The sequence below is a fragment of the Nyctereutes procyonoides genome, unplaced genomic scaffold (genome assembly GCF_905146905.1).
Source record: "Nyctereutes procyonoides isolate TBG_1078 unplaced genomic scaffold, NYPRO_anot_genome, whole genome shotgun sequence".
Classification (NCBI taxonomy): Eukaryota; Metazoa; Chordata; class Mammalia; order Carnivora; family Canidae; genus Nyctereutes; species Nyctereutes procyonoides.
The window spans coordinates 11,665,999-11,685,183 of record NW_026575126.1 but is presented as its reverse complement, the minus strand read 5'-3'; the positions used below and the strand labels follow the sequence as shown (position 1 = coordinate 11,685,183).

The 19,185-nt window shown below is 39.5% G+C and overlaps 1 long non-coding RNA gene across 1 annotated transcript; it reads left to right on the top strand.

The window, feature by feature from the left end:
* Positions 1–154: 154 nt before the first annotated feature.
* LOC129520110 (uncharacterized) lies at positions 155–15,256 on the top strand. Its single transcript, XR_008666487.1, has 3 exons — positions 155–247; positions 11,079–11,198; positions 15,085–15,256. It is a non-coding gene; the product is annotated as an uncharacterized LOC129520110 (long non-coding RNA).
* The last annotated feature ends 3,929 nt before the right edge of the window (positions 15,257–19,185 follow it).

The following is a 19,185-nucleotide window of genomic DNA, read 5'->3' as shown; positions in this document are numbered from 1 at the left end:
TGGGGCTGTTGGTAGGTGACATGATTACAGCTGGAATCCGTATAGGTGTGCCTAAAAAGCAGGTGTCTACACAGGCCAGTCATCATGACAAACACCAAGTGCCTCTCACCGAGGACAAAACAAAAGGTGTTCTCATTACCAGTTGAGTCAGAGCGCGGGGCAAAACGGGTGAAGAACCCAGATGTTCTCTTTCTTAACCGGATGCTATCACTGTTGGCGTATTAGGAGAAAGGTGGAATCTGCTCAGGTAGGTGGATATTTTCAGATTCTCCAGCCTTGTTTGGCTACATCATCTCTGTGACCTTTAGAGAAACCGGATCCTGAATCTCAGAAACTACCCACCCATACATGAGCAAAATCGCTTTTGTTCTATTTGCATTTCTGCAAATGAAGCATCATCCGAGGGCATCTATCCCATCGCGGGGAGCTTTTGCTCCTCTCAACCTTTCCTGGCTCCGAAAGCGTTTCTCCCATCTGAGCTAGGTACTGAACTTTGAAGAAGAGTCCACTGTAATAACAGTAAAGTTTAATGATGCATAACTTTGAGAGACTGACAAATTTCCAGCCAAAGTATTGATTCTTACAGAATTTATGAAGCACATGCTGTATTCTGTGTCATTATGGTCCATTTTTGGCTGAAAGAATCATGTAAAATAGATTTTTAAATGAGTGGTAATAGCCAGACATAAAGAAGGTATTGATGTGTGTCATGAAGGGTGAAATAGCATGCCAGATTAAAGCATATAACAAATCAAAAACAACAGTACCCTCCACTCCTACAAATATAAATTTGCTTTTCCTTTTAATCACCCCTTCTGTGTACCACTTTGCACATTTGCAATTTCCTTTCTTACACAACTCTTCCGAAGAGCGTTAAGAATGTGTAGAATTTTTGCATAGTTGCCCACGTTGCTTTGGGGGATACTAAAAGTTCAGAAACATGGTTGCTTAAATTTGGCAAAGTAATTGCTCTTCCATGTAAATACTGCCCTTTGTAAATAATGCTAAAAGCTTATACTCTAATCTTTATTGCTTGCCTATAAATGGAATATTTAGTGGATCAATATTTAGATACCTGTATCAATTCAACGATTTTAAAATAATACCGGAAGATGTTATCTGTTTTTCAGAAGCATAAAAGTGGATTTTCCTTTATAACTTCCAGCTAAGCTCTTCCTTGTGCTCGAAAGAGCTCATGGATGACACTCCCCTACCTCCAACTTGTTTTGAAAAAGTATCAGATTTGTTCCTGTGGTCCTCCGCTGCCTGTTTGTGCCCTGCTCATCTTAATGCCTGTTATGAATTAGTTTCTCAAGAAACAATTGAAATGTAAGTCTTCTTCTCCTCCAGTCTGCATTTTGTTTTGACACACTGGGGGAAAAGTGGCTTTCAAAAAGAGTAATTTAAACTTTGATTTTACGCTTCACTTTGGAATACATGTTTATTAAATGCGTATCTCACCGACAGAGTAATCAATACAGATTGTGTAGTACATTAGGAGGAAACCATGTCTGAGATTATTAGAAAAATTAAATGCTTTTAGTTTTGCTTACTTGAGCAATATGGGAAAATTAACAGTTTAAACCCTTTCAGGTATCTGACCAGACTTAGCCTTAGTCAGAACTCACACTACTGTGGCTGAGCTTTCTGTCTTGTTTTTTTTTTTTTTTTTCCCTCCCCTCTCCTGCCCTTCTCTCCCCTCCTTTCCCCTGGCCTTCTCTTTTCCTTTCTTTCTCTTAGCAAAGCTGCATTTACCCTATCTGGTTAGCAGTCACCTCGAGAACATGGAATAACTGAAATCCTAATGTTGAAGACTAACATTGATACACAAATATCCGCATTGGGATGGGACCACAGAAAGAAAATTGACAGAGTGGCTCTGGTTTTCTCTGAAAAGGATTTCCATCACATTCCAGAAACCTTGTCAGAGTCAGAAAGAGAGGTCTCGCAGGTCTGACTGTGCTGGGGACCAGTGGATCCCAGTCACAGATCTATCTTCCCCCCCAGCCAGAAGCCCCATGAGAATAAACTGAATCCTTTTTTTTTGGAAACAGCTGCTTTTCAACAATTCAGGAGTTTATCAGCCTAATAAAAAAGTAACTTGGCAGGAAGAAAAAGGCTGAACATCTCAATAGGCTCTTCTCGGGCCCTAGTGGAGCCTGAAGAACACTTCAAGGTCTTAGTCAACATGAACAGAGGAGCTGGGATGAGCACCCTCATCCATACCACAAACAAGCTCCCTAGAGACCCAGAGAGAGGTCAGTCTTTACATAAACATTTTTCCCAGGCCTCAGGCAAGTAAACTCAAATAAAATCAACCAAGTCCCGGATGGAGGGTTAGAACAAAGGCTCAGGAACCAGGAAAGGGAGACCCTCGCCTCAGGACCAGGTCCCACCAGCAGCGCCCATGTACAAACTGCATTTAACATAAGGTGTTGCAGTTCACGGTGTCTACGTTCATAGCTTTTTCCAAGTGGACTTTTTTTTTTTTAAGAACAATTTCTAGTTTAGCGGATGGATGCGCTAGAAGAAATAAAATTTTAGAAAGGTATAAATTTTGGAAGCAATTCTTAAAAATGTAGCCGCACTCAAAGACACTTGAAATGCAGAAGTTGTTATTCATCTTTGGATCTTAATTTCCTCTTTTTTTACCCCCAAATCCCAGTGTTTGTTAGACACTCTAGGCAGACTATAGACATACAACGTGTCCATAAGTGTACATAATTGTAGCATTTGGTTGTGACAAACTAGTTTTACTAAAATGGAAGATTTAATAGATGAAATGAGGAACTATGTCAATGTAATAGCATATTAGATTTTGCAAATGAGCTATTCCTAAGGCAACAAGAATTGCTTTGCTTTTATATTTCCACAATTGTTCGTTCACTTGACAACTAACATTCAGAATCCATCTTTGATCTTGGAGGACTCACACTAATCAAAGTACAATAAATCCTTATACTTAGGAACATAAAATGACACCGTCAGAGTCCTTGGCCTGTAGGATACGCAGACCCACCCAAGCAAGACCTGATGTCCCGGCTAGCTTTATAGAGGCGTGGGAGGCGGTCAAACTTGTCTCCAGGCCTTTCAGCGTTGCTCTCTGCCACATTTCCCAGCCAGGGTCAGGGATCCCAAGATTCTAATGACCAATCATGGAGGATTTGTTATGTGCCATACATTTACACTGGTTGTTACTGGGCCTTACATCAGCTTGCAGGATCAGTATTTTATTTCCATTTCACAGATACGAAAATGAGGCCCATTAAGTCCAACTATTTCCAAGGGGCAGAGCTGGATTTCAACCCCACGTCTGACTTCAAAGCCCTTCCTTAAGCTCATGACATCATTATGTCTCATCCTGAGACCTGAGACTTCCAGGCGGAGTTCACGCCCAAACTTGTTCTTCTTGTTTTGGCTCCTGATTCTCTTTGGCTTTGGGACTTTGGGGCTTTGGAATATAGACAGGTTTTTTTTTTTTTTTTTTTTTTTTTTTGGTGGGGGAGTGGGAAACAGAAGGGGGGAGGGGGTGGGAAGTGGGAGAAGGGAGATTGAGAAATGGAAGGCATACATGGTTCTACTTCTATCAACTTATTACTAGAATTCTATTTAGTTTCTGACGGGGACCTTTGGAAACGATACCTTTACCCAGAGGACTTGTTACAGGATAAATTTAAAGCAGCATAGCATATTGTTGATCACGCAGACAACATGACTGCCAATTCAGCGTACTGTTAAGATTAGCCATTTGTGTTGGCTCGATGATGTTGTGAAAACTCCTGTTAGCTTCTTGGAACTACAAAACATGTGATGAGAAATCTTCCTTATTTTGCTTTGTGACTATCTGCCATTTGATTTTCACTCTAAAACATAAACTGACATCTCTCGGGTCTGTAACAGAATTCTCCCATTGTGAATAAGTCCCCCAAAACACACTTGGTTGGCAGAGCAGCCCAATGATCTGTGAAAAATCACCAGGAATCAATATTGCCATTAAAGACTCCTTTGTGAAATTTACTGGGTGACTTTGGGCAAGCCACTTAACCTCCCTACACCTTCAAATATAAAATGGTCATTATGAGGATCAAGCGAGATAATTTCTACATAAAAGGGCTTTACAAATTGTTAAGTATTATACAAACGTTAAGGGCCTTTCTGGGCATCAGTCTTAATCTGATTCATTCCTTCCTGAGAAGCAATCTGGCAATAGAAAGGCCTTGACTTGAGTCTTCCATCTGTGATATCCTTTTGACCCTACCCTTTAAGGGAAGAACCAAGACTCCTAGAATTCTCTCTGTAATTTACCGCAGCTCTGCCAATAATCATATGTCATGAGCGCTGAACATTTTCTCCTTGGATTTCCTAATCCTGATTAAATGGTAAATCCTGAAGTTATTAGGTAGCAAAGGCTCATTTATCAAATCCTTAGAAAGAAACTTCTCTTCTTGGAATTTTTTTCCATCTCCTCTCACTTAGCAGTTTATCTTTTATAATCACGGATTGCTGTCTAGGCAGTCTACTTGAGATAGGAGGCAGGGAGTAATAGACCCATATGAGTAATGATAAATGAAGATCTCTCTCTGTTCCTTTCTTCTCATTTGCCTCCTTACATTTGGGGTAACAGGTACCTCTCATGCCCATTCATGATTCTTTTTCTAAAAGTACCTTAGTGCCCCCTGCAGGTTATATGAGTTTCTCCTCCCACAATCTTGTTTATACTTCGGTTTTTTGTTTTCTTTCTTTCTTTCTTTCTTTCTTTCTTTCTTTCTTTCTTTCTTTCTTTCTTTTTTTTTTCCTTTTTTAACCCTCTCCTGAAACAGACTAGTGCTAGGTTTTTCTCAATGGTGCTAGAATCTGCGAGGGTTGTTATTTACAGTATGCTCTCAAGTACTCAGAAAAATGAATCAGCAGTGGGGTGATTTCGATCTCATGTGCAATTTGAGGCTCATAACGGATCCTACTTGGCCTAACATGGGTTGCCATGAGACTGTCGACTATGGGCGACATTCACAGGTGGGAATCTGAAGACTAAAAGGCCAACTAACTCTGCAGGGCTTCCAAAACTAGCTTGGCAATGGTTTCAGGGCTAGAACTCAGGTCTTCCAGGGTTTATTCAAGTACGCTTTTCTTTATTGTGTTTTGAATAGTTTCTTTTCCCTGTTTTCAAAAGTATCTGTGTTGTCCTCCAGTTGTATATCTCAAAAACAGAACCCTAAGAGCTATAATGTCATCCACTGGCTTCAGTAGATAACCGATGGATTAGGGCTTTCAGCATGCCGAAAGGATCTGCTTGGTTAATACTAATCCAATTTGTAACCACATCCTGGTGCTATTGCAAATGTCTCCGAGGTCAAAGGTATAATTTAGTGAGAACTAGAAAACTGCAATAAACATGGGGGAAGGCTTATTTCTTGATTTACTTGAAAGTAGCCTAAAGCAAAGTACTCCAGCACACAACCTCGTAATGATCCTTCTGCTGAAAAGCAGAAATCTATGGACTTTTTTTAGGTTTTATGATCTTGAAAATCTTGAATATTTTCTGAACCTTCTGCTTCCTGAAATATCACTCATTCACCCTCCAATTACTCATTGGCATCCTCAATCCTGTGTGTTTATTTTGCTTATTCTTAGTGCAGAATGGCCGTCGATTTGAATTATTTGTCATCTAAGAATACGGAGCTCAGGAAAGCCTTTCTCTTTTGAAACTATTTTGAGATTTTTGAATACAATATCGAAGGAATGAATGCTACATTTTGAGTTTTGATCTAAATCCTTGGAAGAAAAATTAAAATTCTGGGATAGAAAATTAAGTCCTGTGGATCAAAATGAAAATATCTAGATATAAGTTCTGAGGGCCAAATTAAGGAAGACTTTGTGAAACTGGTAAATGTTTAAACCACAAATCTATGTTTGTTCAGCTCCTGGATTTCCTCTTACTAAGTAGTTTTAAAGCTACTTAACGACATTTAATTGACATTTTACTCACTATTTTACTTGTGTTAAGTCTTTCATACTCAAGCTTTCCCAATTACAACATGTACACACAAAAAAATTTACCTTATCCTGTTTCTAAATGGCTAGCTAGCTTGATGTAATTTCTATTAGAATTCGGTAATATTGATACTGCAGGTGCTGGAGCAGCATTTTTCAACTGTCAATTCTAACTCCTTAGTAGGTTGTAAAATCGATTTAGTTGCTTGTACGCAGCATTAAAAAGAAGAGAAGGAAAGAAAGTGAGAAAGAAAGAAAAAGAGCCAGAGAAATAGAATTGCATGGAATAGAGTATTAAAGTGGAGGTTACATGTTATTATGTGAAATTCTGCTTTGGTTAGGTGCTTGTTTGGACTGTGACATAAATTGTGTTTCTTGAGTCGTAGTCAAATTGAGAAGCAGTATTTCCAGACCTCGCTGGATAAGGGCAAGCGCTCCTTACCAGCTGTGTGTGTCATTCTGTGCCTTGGTTTTCTTCTCTGAAAATACATGTAATAAGACTGACAGATCAGGGTTGTTATAAGAATTAACTAGAAAATAAAATAATGTTGGTGCACAGTATCTGACATAGTGAAAAACAAATATTGTTGCTATTTTAGTAGGGTTTATATTTGAAATCATATTTGAATCATTTGTAATAATAAAGTACTTAGACTTCTCTTATATCAAGATCCCTTGCAAACTTCTACCTACCAAGCACATAGCCCCAGGAAAGAAGCTGGGCTCTCCCAAGTTAGAACAAAGAAGCCATTGATTGGTTTTAGATCTCATGAAATGACTCTTCTGAAACAACAGTCATGAACTTTGGGTTATAAGAAAGAAAAGGATTTTCTAAATTGCTTTGTCTCGTCTTTAACATATTGAGAAGCTGGCCAGACAAACAGTAGTAGAGAGTCCTAACCCAGAGGGGGACGGCTAAGTTAGGAAGAAGATGGGGACGTGGCCGGCTTCTTAGGTACCACGGGATTCTAGGTAGAAGGCGGCAGAGAGGTAGGAAAGCATGGCTTTGGCTTCTCTTTTCAAAAATTCTTGGAGGGAGGGTTCAGTGGGAGAGGAGAAGTATAGAGATGTTCTAGAGAGGTTGAGGGGAATGATGAGTTGAAAGTGGATGTTGTCCTCCAAGGGGCAACTGGAAGCTATTGCCCTACGGGCTTCTGCTTCAACATGAGAGTTATTACATCAAATTAAATTCAGTGGCTTAACATGGTTTTGTACAGAAAGGTCTAAGTTAAGCCACTTAGAGTCTCCTTCAGCTCCTGGATGGTGTGAAGCTATCCAGAAGTTCCTGAGCATTCTGTGGAATGAACTAGAAGGATCTGGCTGTAAAGCAGTTGAAGGACTTGCCTGGCAACTTTGCCAAAGGAGGTTGCCCAAGGGGAATGAAGCCATCCACCACACACCAGCGTCCAACTGAGAGTCACAGTTCTGTGTCAGGGATTCATATTGTCAGTGAAAGTGGAGATGGGGCTCAGTCTCCAAGAGAAAATGGTGCCCCAAAGGACTGTCAGAGTTTAAGTGAACAAAATATGACCAATTATTGCAAAGAGCGGTTTTTAGCAGTGGGTGCATCAGAATGCACAGGGCATGGACAAGTCACTCCTGCAGTATTACCAGCTGTGGGAGTAGGCCAAACCAGGAGAACTGAGAGGATTCCTCATGCAACTCCCGGACTCCTCCTCGCCTAAGATTACCTGTATGTCAGTCACCTTACAGATATCTAGGTAGAAAGGGCAAAACTCTGACAAGTGTTTCCCTGACTCATCCAAGCAGAAACTGGGTTACGTAAAGATGGGTTGAATTACCAAGTGAGACTGAATTGAAAATTTAACTAAAATAACTTTTCTAAACTACCTGATGGGTGTAGGATTGTGAGGAAAACCCAGTCATTTAGAAAGAAGTAAAGAATCCTGGTTTCTTTGCACATTTGAGCACAATGAAAATACATTTCTGATTTATCATTATTATTGTGTTATATCATTATAGCTATGAGAAATGACTTTTTCTAAGTCTTTATTTGCTCCAGTCTCTGTGTCATGGAGTATTTTGAGTAAGAGCTATTTTGCTACAAATTAACAACTGATTTAGATGTCTCTACCCAAAACTGCAAGTATAGAACAAATTCTTAACATATATTAAGTAAGGAAAGAAGAGGGAAGCCAGTCTCTGGGTTTCCATGTAAAATGCTGCCCGGTCCCAGTGTAATCCACAGTGCTGGACAGGAAACTAATGGGAAAACAAATTTAAGTTTACAGAGGACTTTTCTGCTTTGATAGTCCATTGAAACTCAACTATAATTTTTGTGTCTTAACCTTTTGAATTTAGTCTTTTCCCCACAGCTGTAAGGGAAGGATGGTGGTGGAGGTGGAGGGGATATAAATTGTTAAAATGAAACAGGAAGAGACAGTAAAAAGGACCTTCTGTGTTCAGGGCACTGATCTGTCCAGAGTTATTCCTCCTCCCTACAACTGGTAGGATCAATGGCTGTCCAGGAGTGTTGACAAGCAGGGAGAGCAGAGGGATCGCTGACACCCAAGGCCGACAGACCATCATGCAGGTCAGCGCCAGGTCAGCATGTGTCCTTGCCTTTCATAATGTAGGAGGCAAGATGATATAGTGGAAAAAAATGGAGATTATTGATAATGTGCGGGTGGGACCTCTCACTCCCGTTATATAAAAGGGGCTGTAGTGCTTAATATCACCGTCTCCCAGCTGTCTGAACTTCGACAAATTGTGGAACCTTCCTAACTTCAGTCTCCTATAAAATGGGGAAAACAACTGGAGCTTCTCATGAAGCTACTGGAATTTAAAGGTGACAATTCACGTAAAGCATACATCTCACCATCTGGAACTGAGAATGGGTTCATCAGCCAGTGTTACCTATTTAGCCTTTGGGGCAGCTTTAGGCTCGAACCTACCTGACTACCCACACGAAATTCCATAACATACTTAAGTTTTTTGAACAAGATTCCCCTCATTTGTAAAGTGGGACTAACTCACGTTATATAAGTGTATTTAGAGATGATGATAAGAAATACATGTCAAGCTCATCACTTTTCTCCCTTCTTTCCTTGACCCACATCTTCCAGTCAGCATGGATAAGAAATCCAGAAGACCTCAGAAGAGATGCCAAGGGATGACTTTGAGCTCGTGTCTTTGCTGCATATCTAGACTCTCTTGGAGAACTAGCAGGCCTGGGATGGGAGTAGGTGGCAGATGTGAAAGTGATGGGAAGAGCATCACAAGAAGGGAAACCAAGAGTTAGCGCAGAATTAGAAATGAGAATCATGCTGACGACCTCCAGGCCATTTGATACATCACTGTCAGACATATCTTTCTAAAAATTCTGATGTTTCTAAAAATTCTCCAGCTAGTGGCTCTCAATTGCTTCCCACAGAAAGTCTAATTGCCTCAAAGACCATCTAGGCTAAGGTTCCAGCCTCCTCTTCAGGATTATTGCCAGCTGCCCCCCTCCATGTGCCTTTCCTAGTAGGGAAGGAGGGAAGGAAATTAACGAGGAAGTTATTATTGAAATGGAGTTGGAAAGGCTTTGCGATTTGGCAAAAATTAATTTCAGGTAGAGGAAGGGGAGTGATAAAATTAGAGAGAAAAAAAAGTCATGAATGACATTAAGCTGTTTTTTCTTACCAGGTATTAAATTAACTCTGGCAGGCATGAACTCAGAACAATGCGAACGTCCCTTGATTTATATTTCCTAGATTCTAAGACATAACTGACTGTAACATACATCATAAATTCTATAAGAGGGAAAAAAACATCACTTATACGACACATCTTGATTTTAAAAACATATGAAAATATTCTTTTTTTCCCTCCATTCAACAAATATTTACTGAGAACCTAATATTTGCTAATCCCTATTCTAGTAACTAAAAGTAAAATAAAAGTAAAAATTCCTGTCTAATGGAAGGAGCCAAAAGATAAACATAATACATTACTTACTTAGGCATGATGATAACTATAATAGGTAAAAGGTAAAGCAAGGATAAGAGGAATCGGGATTCCTAAGTGTGTAAGGACAGACATTGGTATTTTAAACAGATGAGTGAGAATTGGTCCCACGGAGAGGGTAGCATTTCAGCAAATGACTGGAAGGAAGTGAGAGAGTAAACCCAGGGGTCCTCAAGGAGAGACCCCCCCCCTCCTTTTTTTAAGGAGAGACCCTTCTAAGCAGAGAGGATAACCAGCACAAATACATATCATATATGGTAACATATATGTTCCAGGGTTCTATAGTCACATGAATTATAGAAAGATAGTCCTACCTAGTATATTGCCTTTCTTGGAGGTCAAAATAAGCATTAGCACATTATTCAGGCATAGTGAAACAAAATCAAAAATTTTTTTTAACTTGATTTAACCCACTACATATCTCAAACTTGTTAGGTAATGTAAACTGTTGTGATAGACATTTACCAAGATCTCCAAGGACACCAGTTTTCTGTGACAGAAATGTTGAGTGAGAAAAATAGGATTTCTATAACTGGTATCATTTTCTGAGAAATACCTACGATAACACCCGAATAATCCGTTGATATGAATATCTTTCATATTTCTTTTTGAGCTTTGGAGTATTACCATGTGGTTATTAAGTAGGCATTCAATAGCAATAATGCCGTGATTCCACTTACTGAATTGATAATCAAAATAATAGGGCCACTATATTCTTGGATTTTACACCTCTTCCAGGAGTGGAAATGTTTTACAAGTGTTATTGACCCTACTATTCTGAAAATGTCTTGCAAATTAGGACCTAAATGTTTAAATTATATCCTTGCCCTTGCACAGGTTTGAAAAGTTGGTTCTAGATGAGAACACCTTCTTATTCACTGCTGAAGCAATACATGCTGGCTGTAACCATGCCTCGCCTAACAGCAAAAGAATGTTCGGAAGCATGCCCGGCTAATTGAAACTACAGGGGGCATTTAAGTAGGCAAAGTGTTATTACTCAGTTTCAAATGTTTCCAGGATATCAGAATTACCATTCCCTACTCCTGCAAAAGGCACTCGGGAATGGTAATGGTCACAAGTGTGAGACCTCTGGCTTCTTTTTATGTCTCTTATTCCAGTTATTCCTGACAGACTCAGAGGGCCATCCACAAGAACTAGGATTACCGTGAGGAATGCAAAAGTCTGGTAGTTTCCCAGGCCGTGGGCGTGAGGCTATCATGGGAACTTCTCCAATGTTGGTAAGTTTTGGAAAATCGGCCTCACAGATCAATTGAAGCAGCAAAAGCGTAGTCCTTTTCCATCTAGGACCTTTGAGTCGGAGGCAAGTTACACAGCGTATTTCAGGATATTGCTTTGAAAGATATTCCTCATCTGGCTCACCGACGATTTTAAATGAGATCATTTGCTACATTTGATCATCTTTGCTTATTTCAATTTAATCAGTTTTTTTAAAAAAATAATTTCTAGAAAGCAAATAGCTTAAGTTAGCCATCAGTCTCCTATTTAGGCAGAAGTGTTTGCAAAAAGTGGATCTTGCGAAGAAGCCAGAATTCAGGATCTGTGTAGGCAGGTGTGAGTGAGAGCCTGGAATATACCGGTGAAGTCTAAATTGAATGTTCTTTTAATCTTTCCACCACCCGTTGGAAGCTGGGGCCTACTCCATGTCCAAGACTTGGCCTAAATGAGGGAAGAGATGTTATGGAGCAAAATAGCCTACTTGGACCTTGCTCACATTCTGGTTACTGGCACAGGGAAGTCAGGCTATAAATGTTACAAGCAATAGCAATGATTTAACACAAAAACGTTGTCTTCAGATTTCTACATATTTTCCCCGCTAACCTTAAGAAATAACCTTTTAGGGCACCTGGGTGGCTTAGTGGTTGAATGTCTGCCTTTGGCCCAGGGCCTGATCCCAGGGTCCTGGGGTCGAGTCCTGCATCGGGCTCCTTGCAGGGAGCCTGCTTCTCCCTCTGCCTGTGTCTCTGCCTCTGTCTCTCTGCCTCTCATGAATAAATAAATAAAATCTTGGAAAAAAAAAAAAGAGAAAGAACCCTTTATAAAGTATCAGGGGGAGGGCCCCTGGGTGACTCAGTGGTTGAACGTCTGCCTTTGGCTCAGGTCGTGATCCCGGGGTCCTGGGATTGAGTCCCACAGCGGGTTCCCTGCAGGGAGCCTGCTTCTGCCTCTGCCTATGACTCTGCCTCTCTGTGTGTGTCTTTCATGAATAAATAAATAATAAAATCTTTAAAACAAAGTATCAAGGGGAAACTCTATGGTATTATTATTATTATAGTATTTGTATACGTTAATTTCCCCCCTAATAAATTTTAAGTTCTCAGGACTGAAAAGTGATGATTCACATAATTCCCTTCTTTGAACCCCTTCAATGCCTTAACTTTTCCTTGAAAGTAAACTGGAATATATCCACATTTCTTACTGGGGCCTATCAGTAATGACCTGGCCCCTACTTATTTTTCCATTTCGGGGTCCCTTTCCCTCTCCTTCTCCCTTGTTAGTCTCCAGCTCGCTGGTCTTTCTTTCCACAGCCCTGCTGGCTCCTCCCGGGTCTTATGACCTTAGCACAGGTTGTTTTCTCTGTCTGGAATGCTCTCCTTACCCCCACAATATGCATGCCCAGCTCATTCCCATCGAAAGGTCTCTGTTTGGTCTTTTGTGATTGTCCTAAGTAAAGCTGGTCACCTCTGTTAGTCTCTTGTTTAAACATTTAAACCTTACATTGCACTTACTATAAACTACAATTATTTTCCGTCTATTTATCTGTATAAGGGAAGAGATTATGCCAATCTTGCTCATTATATCTCCAGTGTGTAATTCAGGCATGAGTCTGGCATATCATAAGTGTTCAATACATACTCGTTTAAAGGAAATATGACAAAGTAAATATTTTTCATTAAATTCTGGTTACTCCCAGAAATAAGCCCACACATATATGGTCAATGAATTTACAACAAGGGAGATAGAATACACAATAGGGGAAGTATAGTCTCTTCAATAAATGGTGCTGAGAAAACTGGACAGCAACATGCAAAAGAATGAGACTAGGCCTTATCTTATACCCTAAAGAAAAATGGACTCTCAGTACAGATTAAGGACTTGAGTGTAGGTTCTGAAACCATGAAACTCCTAGGAGAAAACATAGGTGATAAGCTCCTTGACATAGGTCTCTGCAATGATTTTTGAATTTGATACCAAAAGCAAAAACAACGAAAGCAGAAATAAATAAGTGGGACTGCCTTCAACTGACAAGCTTCTGCACAGATAAGGAAACTATCCACACAATGAAAAACCAGCCTATTGAATGGGAGAAAATCTTTGCTAAACATGAATCTAATAAAGGTTAACACCTGAAATATATAAAGAACTAATAAACTCAAAAGCAAAAAAAAAAAAAAAAGTGCAATCCGATATACAAATGGACAGATCTGAATAGATGTTTTCCCAAACAAGACTTACAGATGGCTAACAGGTACATAAAAATATATTTAATATCATTAATCATCAGGGAAATGCAAATCAAAACCACAGTGATGGGTGGCCTGGGTGGCTCAGCGGTTTAGCGCTGCCTGCAGCCCAGGGCCTGATCCTGGAGACCTGGGATTGAGTCCCACGTCGGGCTCCCTGCATGGAGCCTGCTTCTCCCTCTGCCTGTGTCTCTGCCTCTCTCTCTCTCTGTGTCTCTCATGAGTAAATAAATAAAATCTTTAAAACAAACCCACAGTGATATATCACCTCATACCTGTTAGAATGGTCATTATCAAAAAAGATGAGAAATACGAGTGTTGATGAGGATGTGGAGAAAAGAGAACCCTCTTGCACTGTTGGTGGAAATGTAAATTGGTGCAGCCACTAGAGAAAACAGTATGGAGTTTCCTCAAAAAAATTAAAAATTGAGCTACGTATAATCTAGCAATTCCACTTCTGGGTATTTATCCAAAGAAAATGAAAACACTAATGCCAAAAGATACATGCACCCCCATGTTCTTTGGAGCATTATTCATACAATAGTCAAGATATAGAAACAACCTAAATGTCTACTGGTGGATGAATGGATAAAGAAGATATGATATACACACGCGATGGAATATTACTCGGCCATAAAAAAGAATGCAGTCTTGCCATTTGTGGCAATGTGGATGGGCCTCAAGGGTATTATGCTAAGTGAAGTAAGTCAGAGAAAGACAAATGCTGTATATGCTCTCTCTTATATGTAGATTCTAAAAAAAAAAAAAAAAGAATACCTGTGGGGGAATGGGCAAAATGGGTGACAGGAAGTGGGAGATACAGGCTTCTGGTTACAAAATGAATAAGTTACTGAGATGAAAATTACAGCACGGGGAACACAGTCAATAATACGATAATAGCATGTATGGCGACAGATGGTAGCTACAGTGTGGTGAGCACAGCGTAAAGTATGAGCTTGTGGAATCACTGTGTTGTACACACGAAACTAATGGAACACTGTGTGCCAGGTATACTTCAATAAAACAACAACAAAACAAGCCAATAGATAGTTAGAATGGATTCATAGCTGTCAGAGGCAAGGTGAGAGGTGGGGAAAATAGGTAAAGGAGGTAAAAAAAAAAAAAAAGATTGTTTGCTCACTTTGTGCAGTGTGAATTAAGAAGATCCAAGAGTAGGAGCAGGAAATCGAACAGGAGATTAATGCAGTAATACAGAGAAGGGACAGTGGCCATTCTAAACTAGGATCATAGTTGAGAAGTGATTGAGTTTGGGAACAGGTTTTAAAAAACAAAAACAGCCTCCTATTGGAGGTAAATGGCAACAATATGGTACAAAGCTGTGATGACATTAAAGTATATTTAGCACCTGCTCCTGCACAACCCTGACCAATCAAAACGGACTTGGGCAGCAGCCATTAAAAAACCCCAAAACTTCGAGTTTCCTAACTTACTTTGTAAAACTGGCATGACTTTTGAAAAATACAAAAATAATAACCTACAATGAATGGGCTGGAAAATTTTTAGGGAAAAAAAAAGTTTTAAAACTGTGTCTTAGTCATAAGATGTCCTAAGCATTATAGTATACTCTGGATTTTGAAGCATTTGAAATAATCTACTCAATTCCCCTTTTCTCATTTTGCAGATAGAGAAACAGAATCACACAAGTGAAATGATCTGCCTGGGGTCTCTAAAGCTGATTAGCAGCGCAGCCAGAATTAGAATCGTCTGCTTTGGAGGTCATTTCACCATGTCGCCTGTCTGGTAGAGGAATGTCTGCTGGGTGCTTAGAGTCATCAACAATCCACAATTTTAGAATCTCAAAAATAAAGATACTAAATTTTGGAAAAAGCAAAACTCTGTGTGGCTTTGGGGATTTGCCTCTGAAGGGAAGGATTATGCCTTTTTCCTTTATCTTCTCCCTTTTCACTGTTGGAATATGGACGTAATGGCTAGAGCTAGAGCAGCCATGTTGGATCCATGAAATGAAAATCACGTAAGTTGAGAATGGCAGAGCAATCCTGGCTCCCTAAATTATCAGTCCACCTTATCAGTCCTGGAATGCCTGGGGACATTTTTACATGAGAGGGAAATAAACATCTGTCCAGTTTAGGGTTCCTTTATATAAGAGATTTCACAGTTACATGATTTGGTACCCATAAGTGGCATGCTGTCCTAAAAAAAGAGTCTTGATTGTGCAGCATTGGGTGATGGGGGGCAATGATAATAATGGTTAGAAATCTGATGACCCTTCACTAGACCATTGCAAAATATTTGGTAAAATTGTTATCTGTGATATGTTGGAAGTTAGACCAGGTGCCCACAGAGCTTGTAGTTTTAGAGCTGTGTTTATGAGTTGGGCTGTCCCTTGGAGACATTTTGAAGTTCGTGGAGCTTTTTTGGTTGTTACAATAAATAGAGGAGGGAATTCTGTGGTCAGGACCAGGGATGGCAAATGACCTGCAATGTAGAGAAAAGTCACACACGATAAGAACTGGCCTACATCCCTCATGACATCATGATTTTTTTCAGGAATGCAAAGACGCTGTAAATTGAGGGAGGCTTTTGTGTTATCTTACTCCAAACTTTACTAAGAATGGTACACCATTTCAGGAAACCACTCACTGTAGTGCTGCCTCAACACAACTCAACATCCTGGCGTGAGGCTGCATTTGTGGTTATTGTATAACACAGAGATCCTGTGTTAGGTGCAGGCATCTCACTACTTCATAATGTCGTGTGGGGTGGTTGTGCCTGAACATCTGCTATGAATCATCTCAGAAGTTATGTGTGAACACTTCAGATTATGCCCTCCAAAGAAAGCATGCATTCCTCTGCCCTTTTCTCTTTTCCCGCTGGCTGAAGGCAAACATGATAGCTGGAGCTGGAGCAACCATTGGGTCAGGAGACAGAAGTCACAGTTGGGGATGACAGAGCATTTAGAGAGAGTCTGTGTCACTGAGGCCGCACAGCTGCTATCTGCTGCCCATCTAAACCGTTCTGTGAGAGAGAACAAACTTTTATATTGTTTGAGCTTCTATGTTTTGGTCTTTTGGTTGTTGTAACAGCTTAAGTAGATTTTTATCTAATATAGACAGGAAGAGCAAAATAGAAGTGAAATGTAGCACAGGTCACAGAATTTCCTGTTAAGTATCCAATCCCAGAAACATTTTCGATGGTAAATTTAAAAGCCAGCGTAAGTATAATACCAACAACTTGAAAAAGATGTTTAATTAATGAATTCATCTTTTTCTTTCAGTGTAACCAAGAACACAGAACTGGCATACAAATTTTGAGAATAGGTAAAATAACAGGTTCATTCTTATAAGGATAAAATAATTTTAATTAGGGACAGTGTTCCTATGAGTTATAATTCATAATTTGGAAAGGTGCAGACATGTGTGTTTCGGCATAAGCATGATGCTTTTATTCTATTTTGTACATATGTAAATATGTAAATAAGCATCCAGAATCCCCAGATATATACAATACCATGCTGAGTTTCCAAATGTATACAATAGATAAATCTCACAATTTTTTTTATTTTTTATTTATTACAAATTTAAACACAGTAATTTGAAAACAGACTAAAAGGAGGTTAAGGGACTTGGAAATTTTTTTATGTATTTACCAAGTATTTTTTTTACAAATATTTTGTATTTAAAGTGAACGGTGACTTTTTTTTAGATAATCATCCTTAATTCTCATAGTATTGGGCCTACTGGGAAGCTTTATCTTTTCACATAATGCCAGTTTCATAATTATGTTGTGATTTAAGGACCAAATATATTTTTGCAGTGCCTAGCTCAGTGACTTGCATTCAGTGGGCACTCACTAAATGTTTGGCCCCAAGAATGTTTAATGATTATATTCCTGAATGATGTATAGTTGTACTGGCTCCCCTTTTATCATTATACTGAATATAGAAGAGACCAATTAAAATATCCCAACAAAAGAACCCAAATAATTCTATTTTTAAGTCTGATCTTGCCCATTAAAAAAAAAAAAAAAAAAGGACACTTGGGTGGCTCGATTGTTGGGCTTCAGTCTTTGGCTCAGGGCATGATCCCTGAGTCCCAGGATCAAGTCCCACCTCCGGCCCCCTGCATGGAGCCTGCTTCTCCCTCTGCCTGTGTCTCTGCCTCTCTCTCTGTGTCTCTCATGAATAAAATAAATAAAATTTTTTAAAAAAATTAAAAAGCAACCCCCCAAAAATGCACACACACAACAGCCAAAGGAAACCAAGAAAGAAAGGAAAAAAAAAAAAACAACAACTGGAATCTTGATCATCAAGTGAGTTTCGAAGAAAGCAAATTCCGAAGATAGAGATGAGAAGAGAAGTCGTGGTTGCTGATTCCCCATTTCAGTGCTTTGTTTTAGCTGACCACACTTCCTCCCTCCGTGGAGAAAATCGATGCACAATGAAATTATCTGTACTCATCTCTAGTAAATAAATAGCAGAAATCTTTCTTGTTTCAAGACATCAATGTGAAACAATTGTTCACATGAAGGATTTGGCTTGTTTTTCTCAACAGCCCTTTCAATTTCCCACTTCCCCAATTAAAACCAAAGTAAAACATTTTCATAAAGTGAGCAAACAGCAGCCCCAGAGATGAACTACACAACTGAAACATTACTTAGGGGAAATTTCACTCAAATATCTGCTTGACGTATATTATGCGGAAACGACAAGTGTTTGCATGTTCACGCAGACTCGTACTGCAAAAGAAAGAGTTTGGAAGGAATGAAAAACGTAAGGTAGATGAGCAGTGACGTAAGGTACATGAGCAGTGACGACAGCAACTATCAGGAGGAAGCCTGTAGTTAGCAGCCGAACGTACCACCCTTAGATTGCACATCTGAGACCCCTGGGCTTGCATCTGCGCACACGTCAAATCTGTGCAAGTTATGACTCTACTTACAATGTCTGTATGTACAGTTAAGGAATTTAACAAATTATCTCTGAAAGTACACTTAGAATGCGGCTGATGATGTTGTTATATGTGTAGAATGTTAGGCTTTTTCTGGGTATTTTACACCCTGCCTCTCCAATTTGTCCTTAGATTTCCAACCTACGTTGCAGGAACTGTATCTAATTCAGTGTGCTTTGCACCAGCGGCATACTACTTGCACTAAATAACTGTTTATCATCGTGGAGTGCCTTAAAGTAAACACAGCACAATTTCAGCTGCCAAAACCCTGCTATGCATTTATATGTTGCTTTTAAAAACACATAACCCGGAGTAAATCACTTAAACATGGCCTGCTGTCCCATTTTCGGTCTGCGGTCTGTTTCTACTTTTCCTTCTCCCAATGTTACGTATATTTGCACAGCATCTCCAACTTTATGTCTAGATCAGGCCATTTTTTTACGACAAGTTCAGTTCTTTGAAAAGATAAGTTTTTGGTCTCTGATAAAACTTTAGCATTCGGAGACAAGGCTGAAAGGAAAAAAAAAAAAGGAAATGAAAGGACAGGACAGGATGGGACCCGCACACTCTTACACTCACACACATGTGCACTGAAGAAGGGTGTATCATTACAGAGCAACATGCCAAAGGTAGAGGCATTTAGCCAAGGAATGGTTAATAACAGATCTTTAATTTGAAAAAGATTGGAAAACCAAAGCGATTTTTTAAATGTTTTAAAATCACTCTCACATCTTCCTTTGTTGCTTCTTTTCACTTCTTTCAAAGAAACTTGACAGCTCTGGGAAAACAAAACCCTTCAACAATTGTCGAAGCTG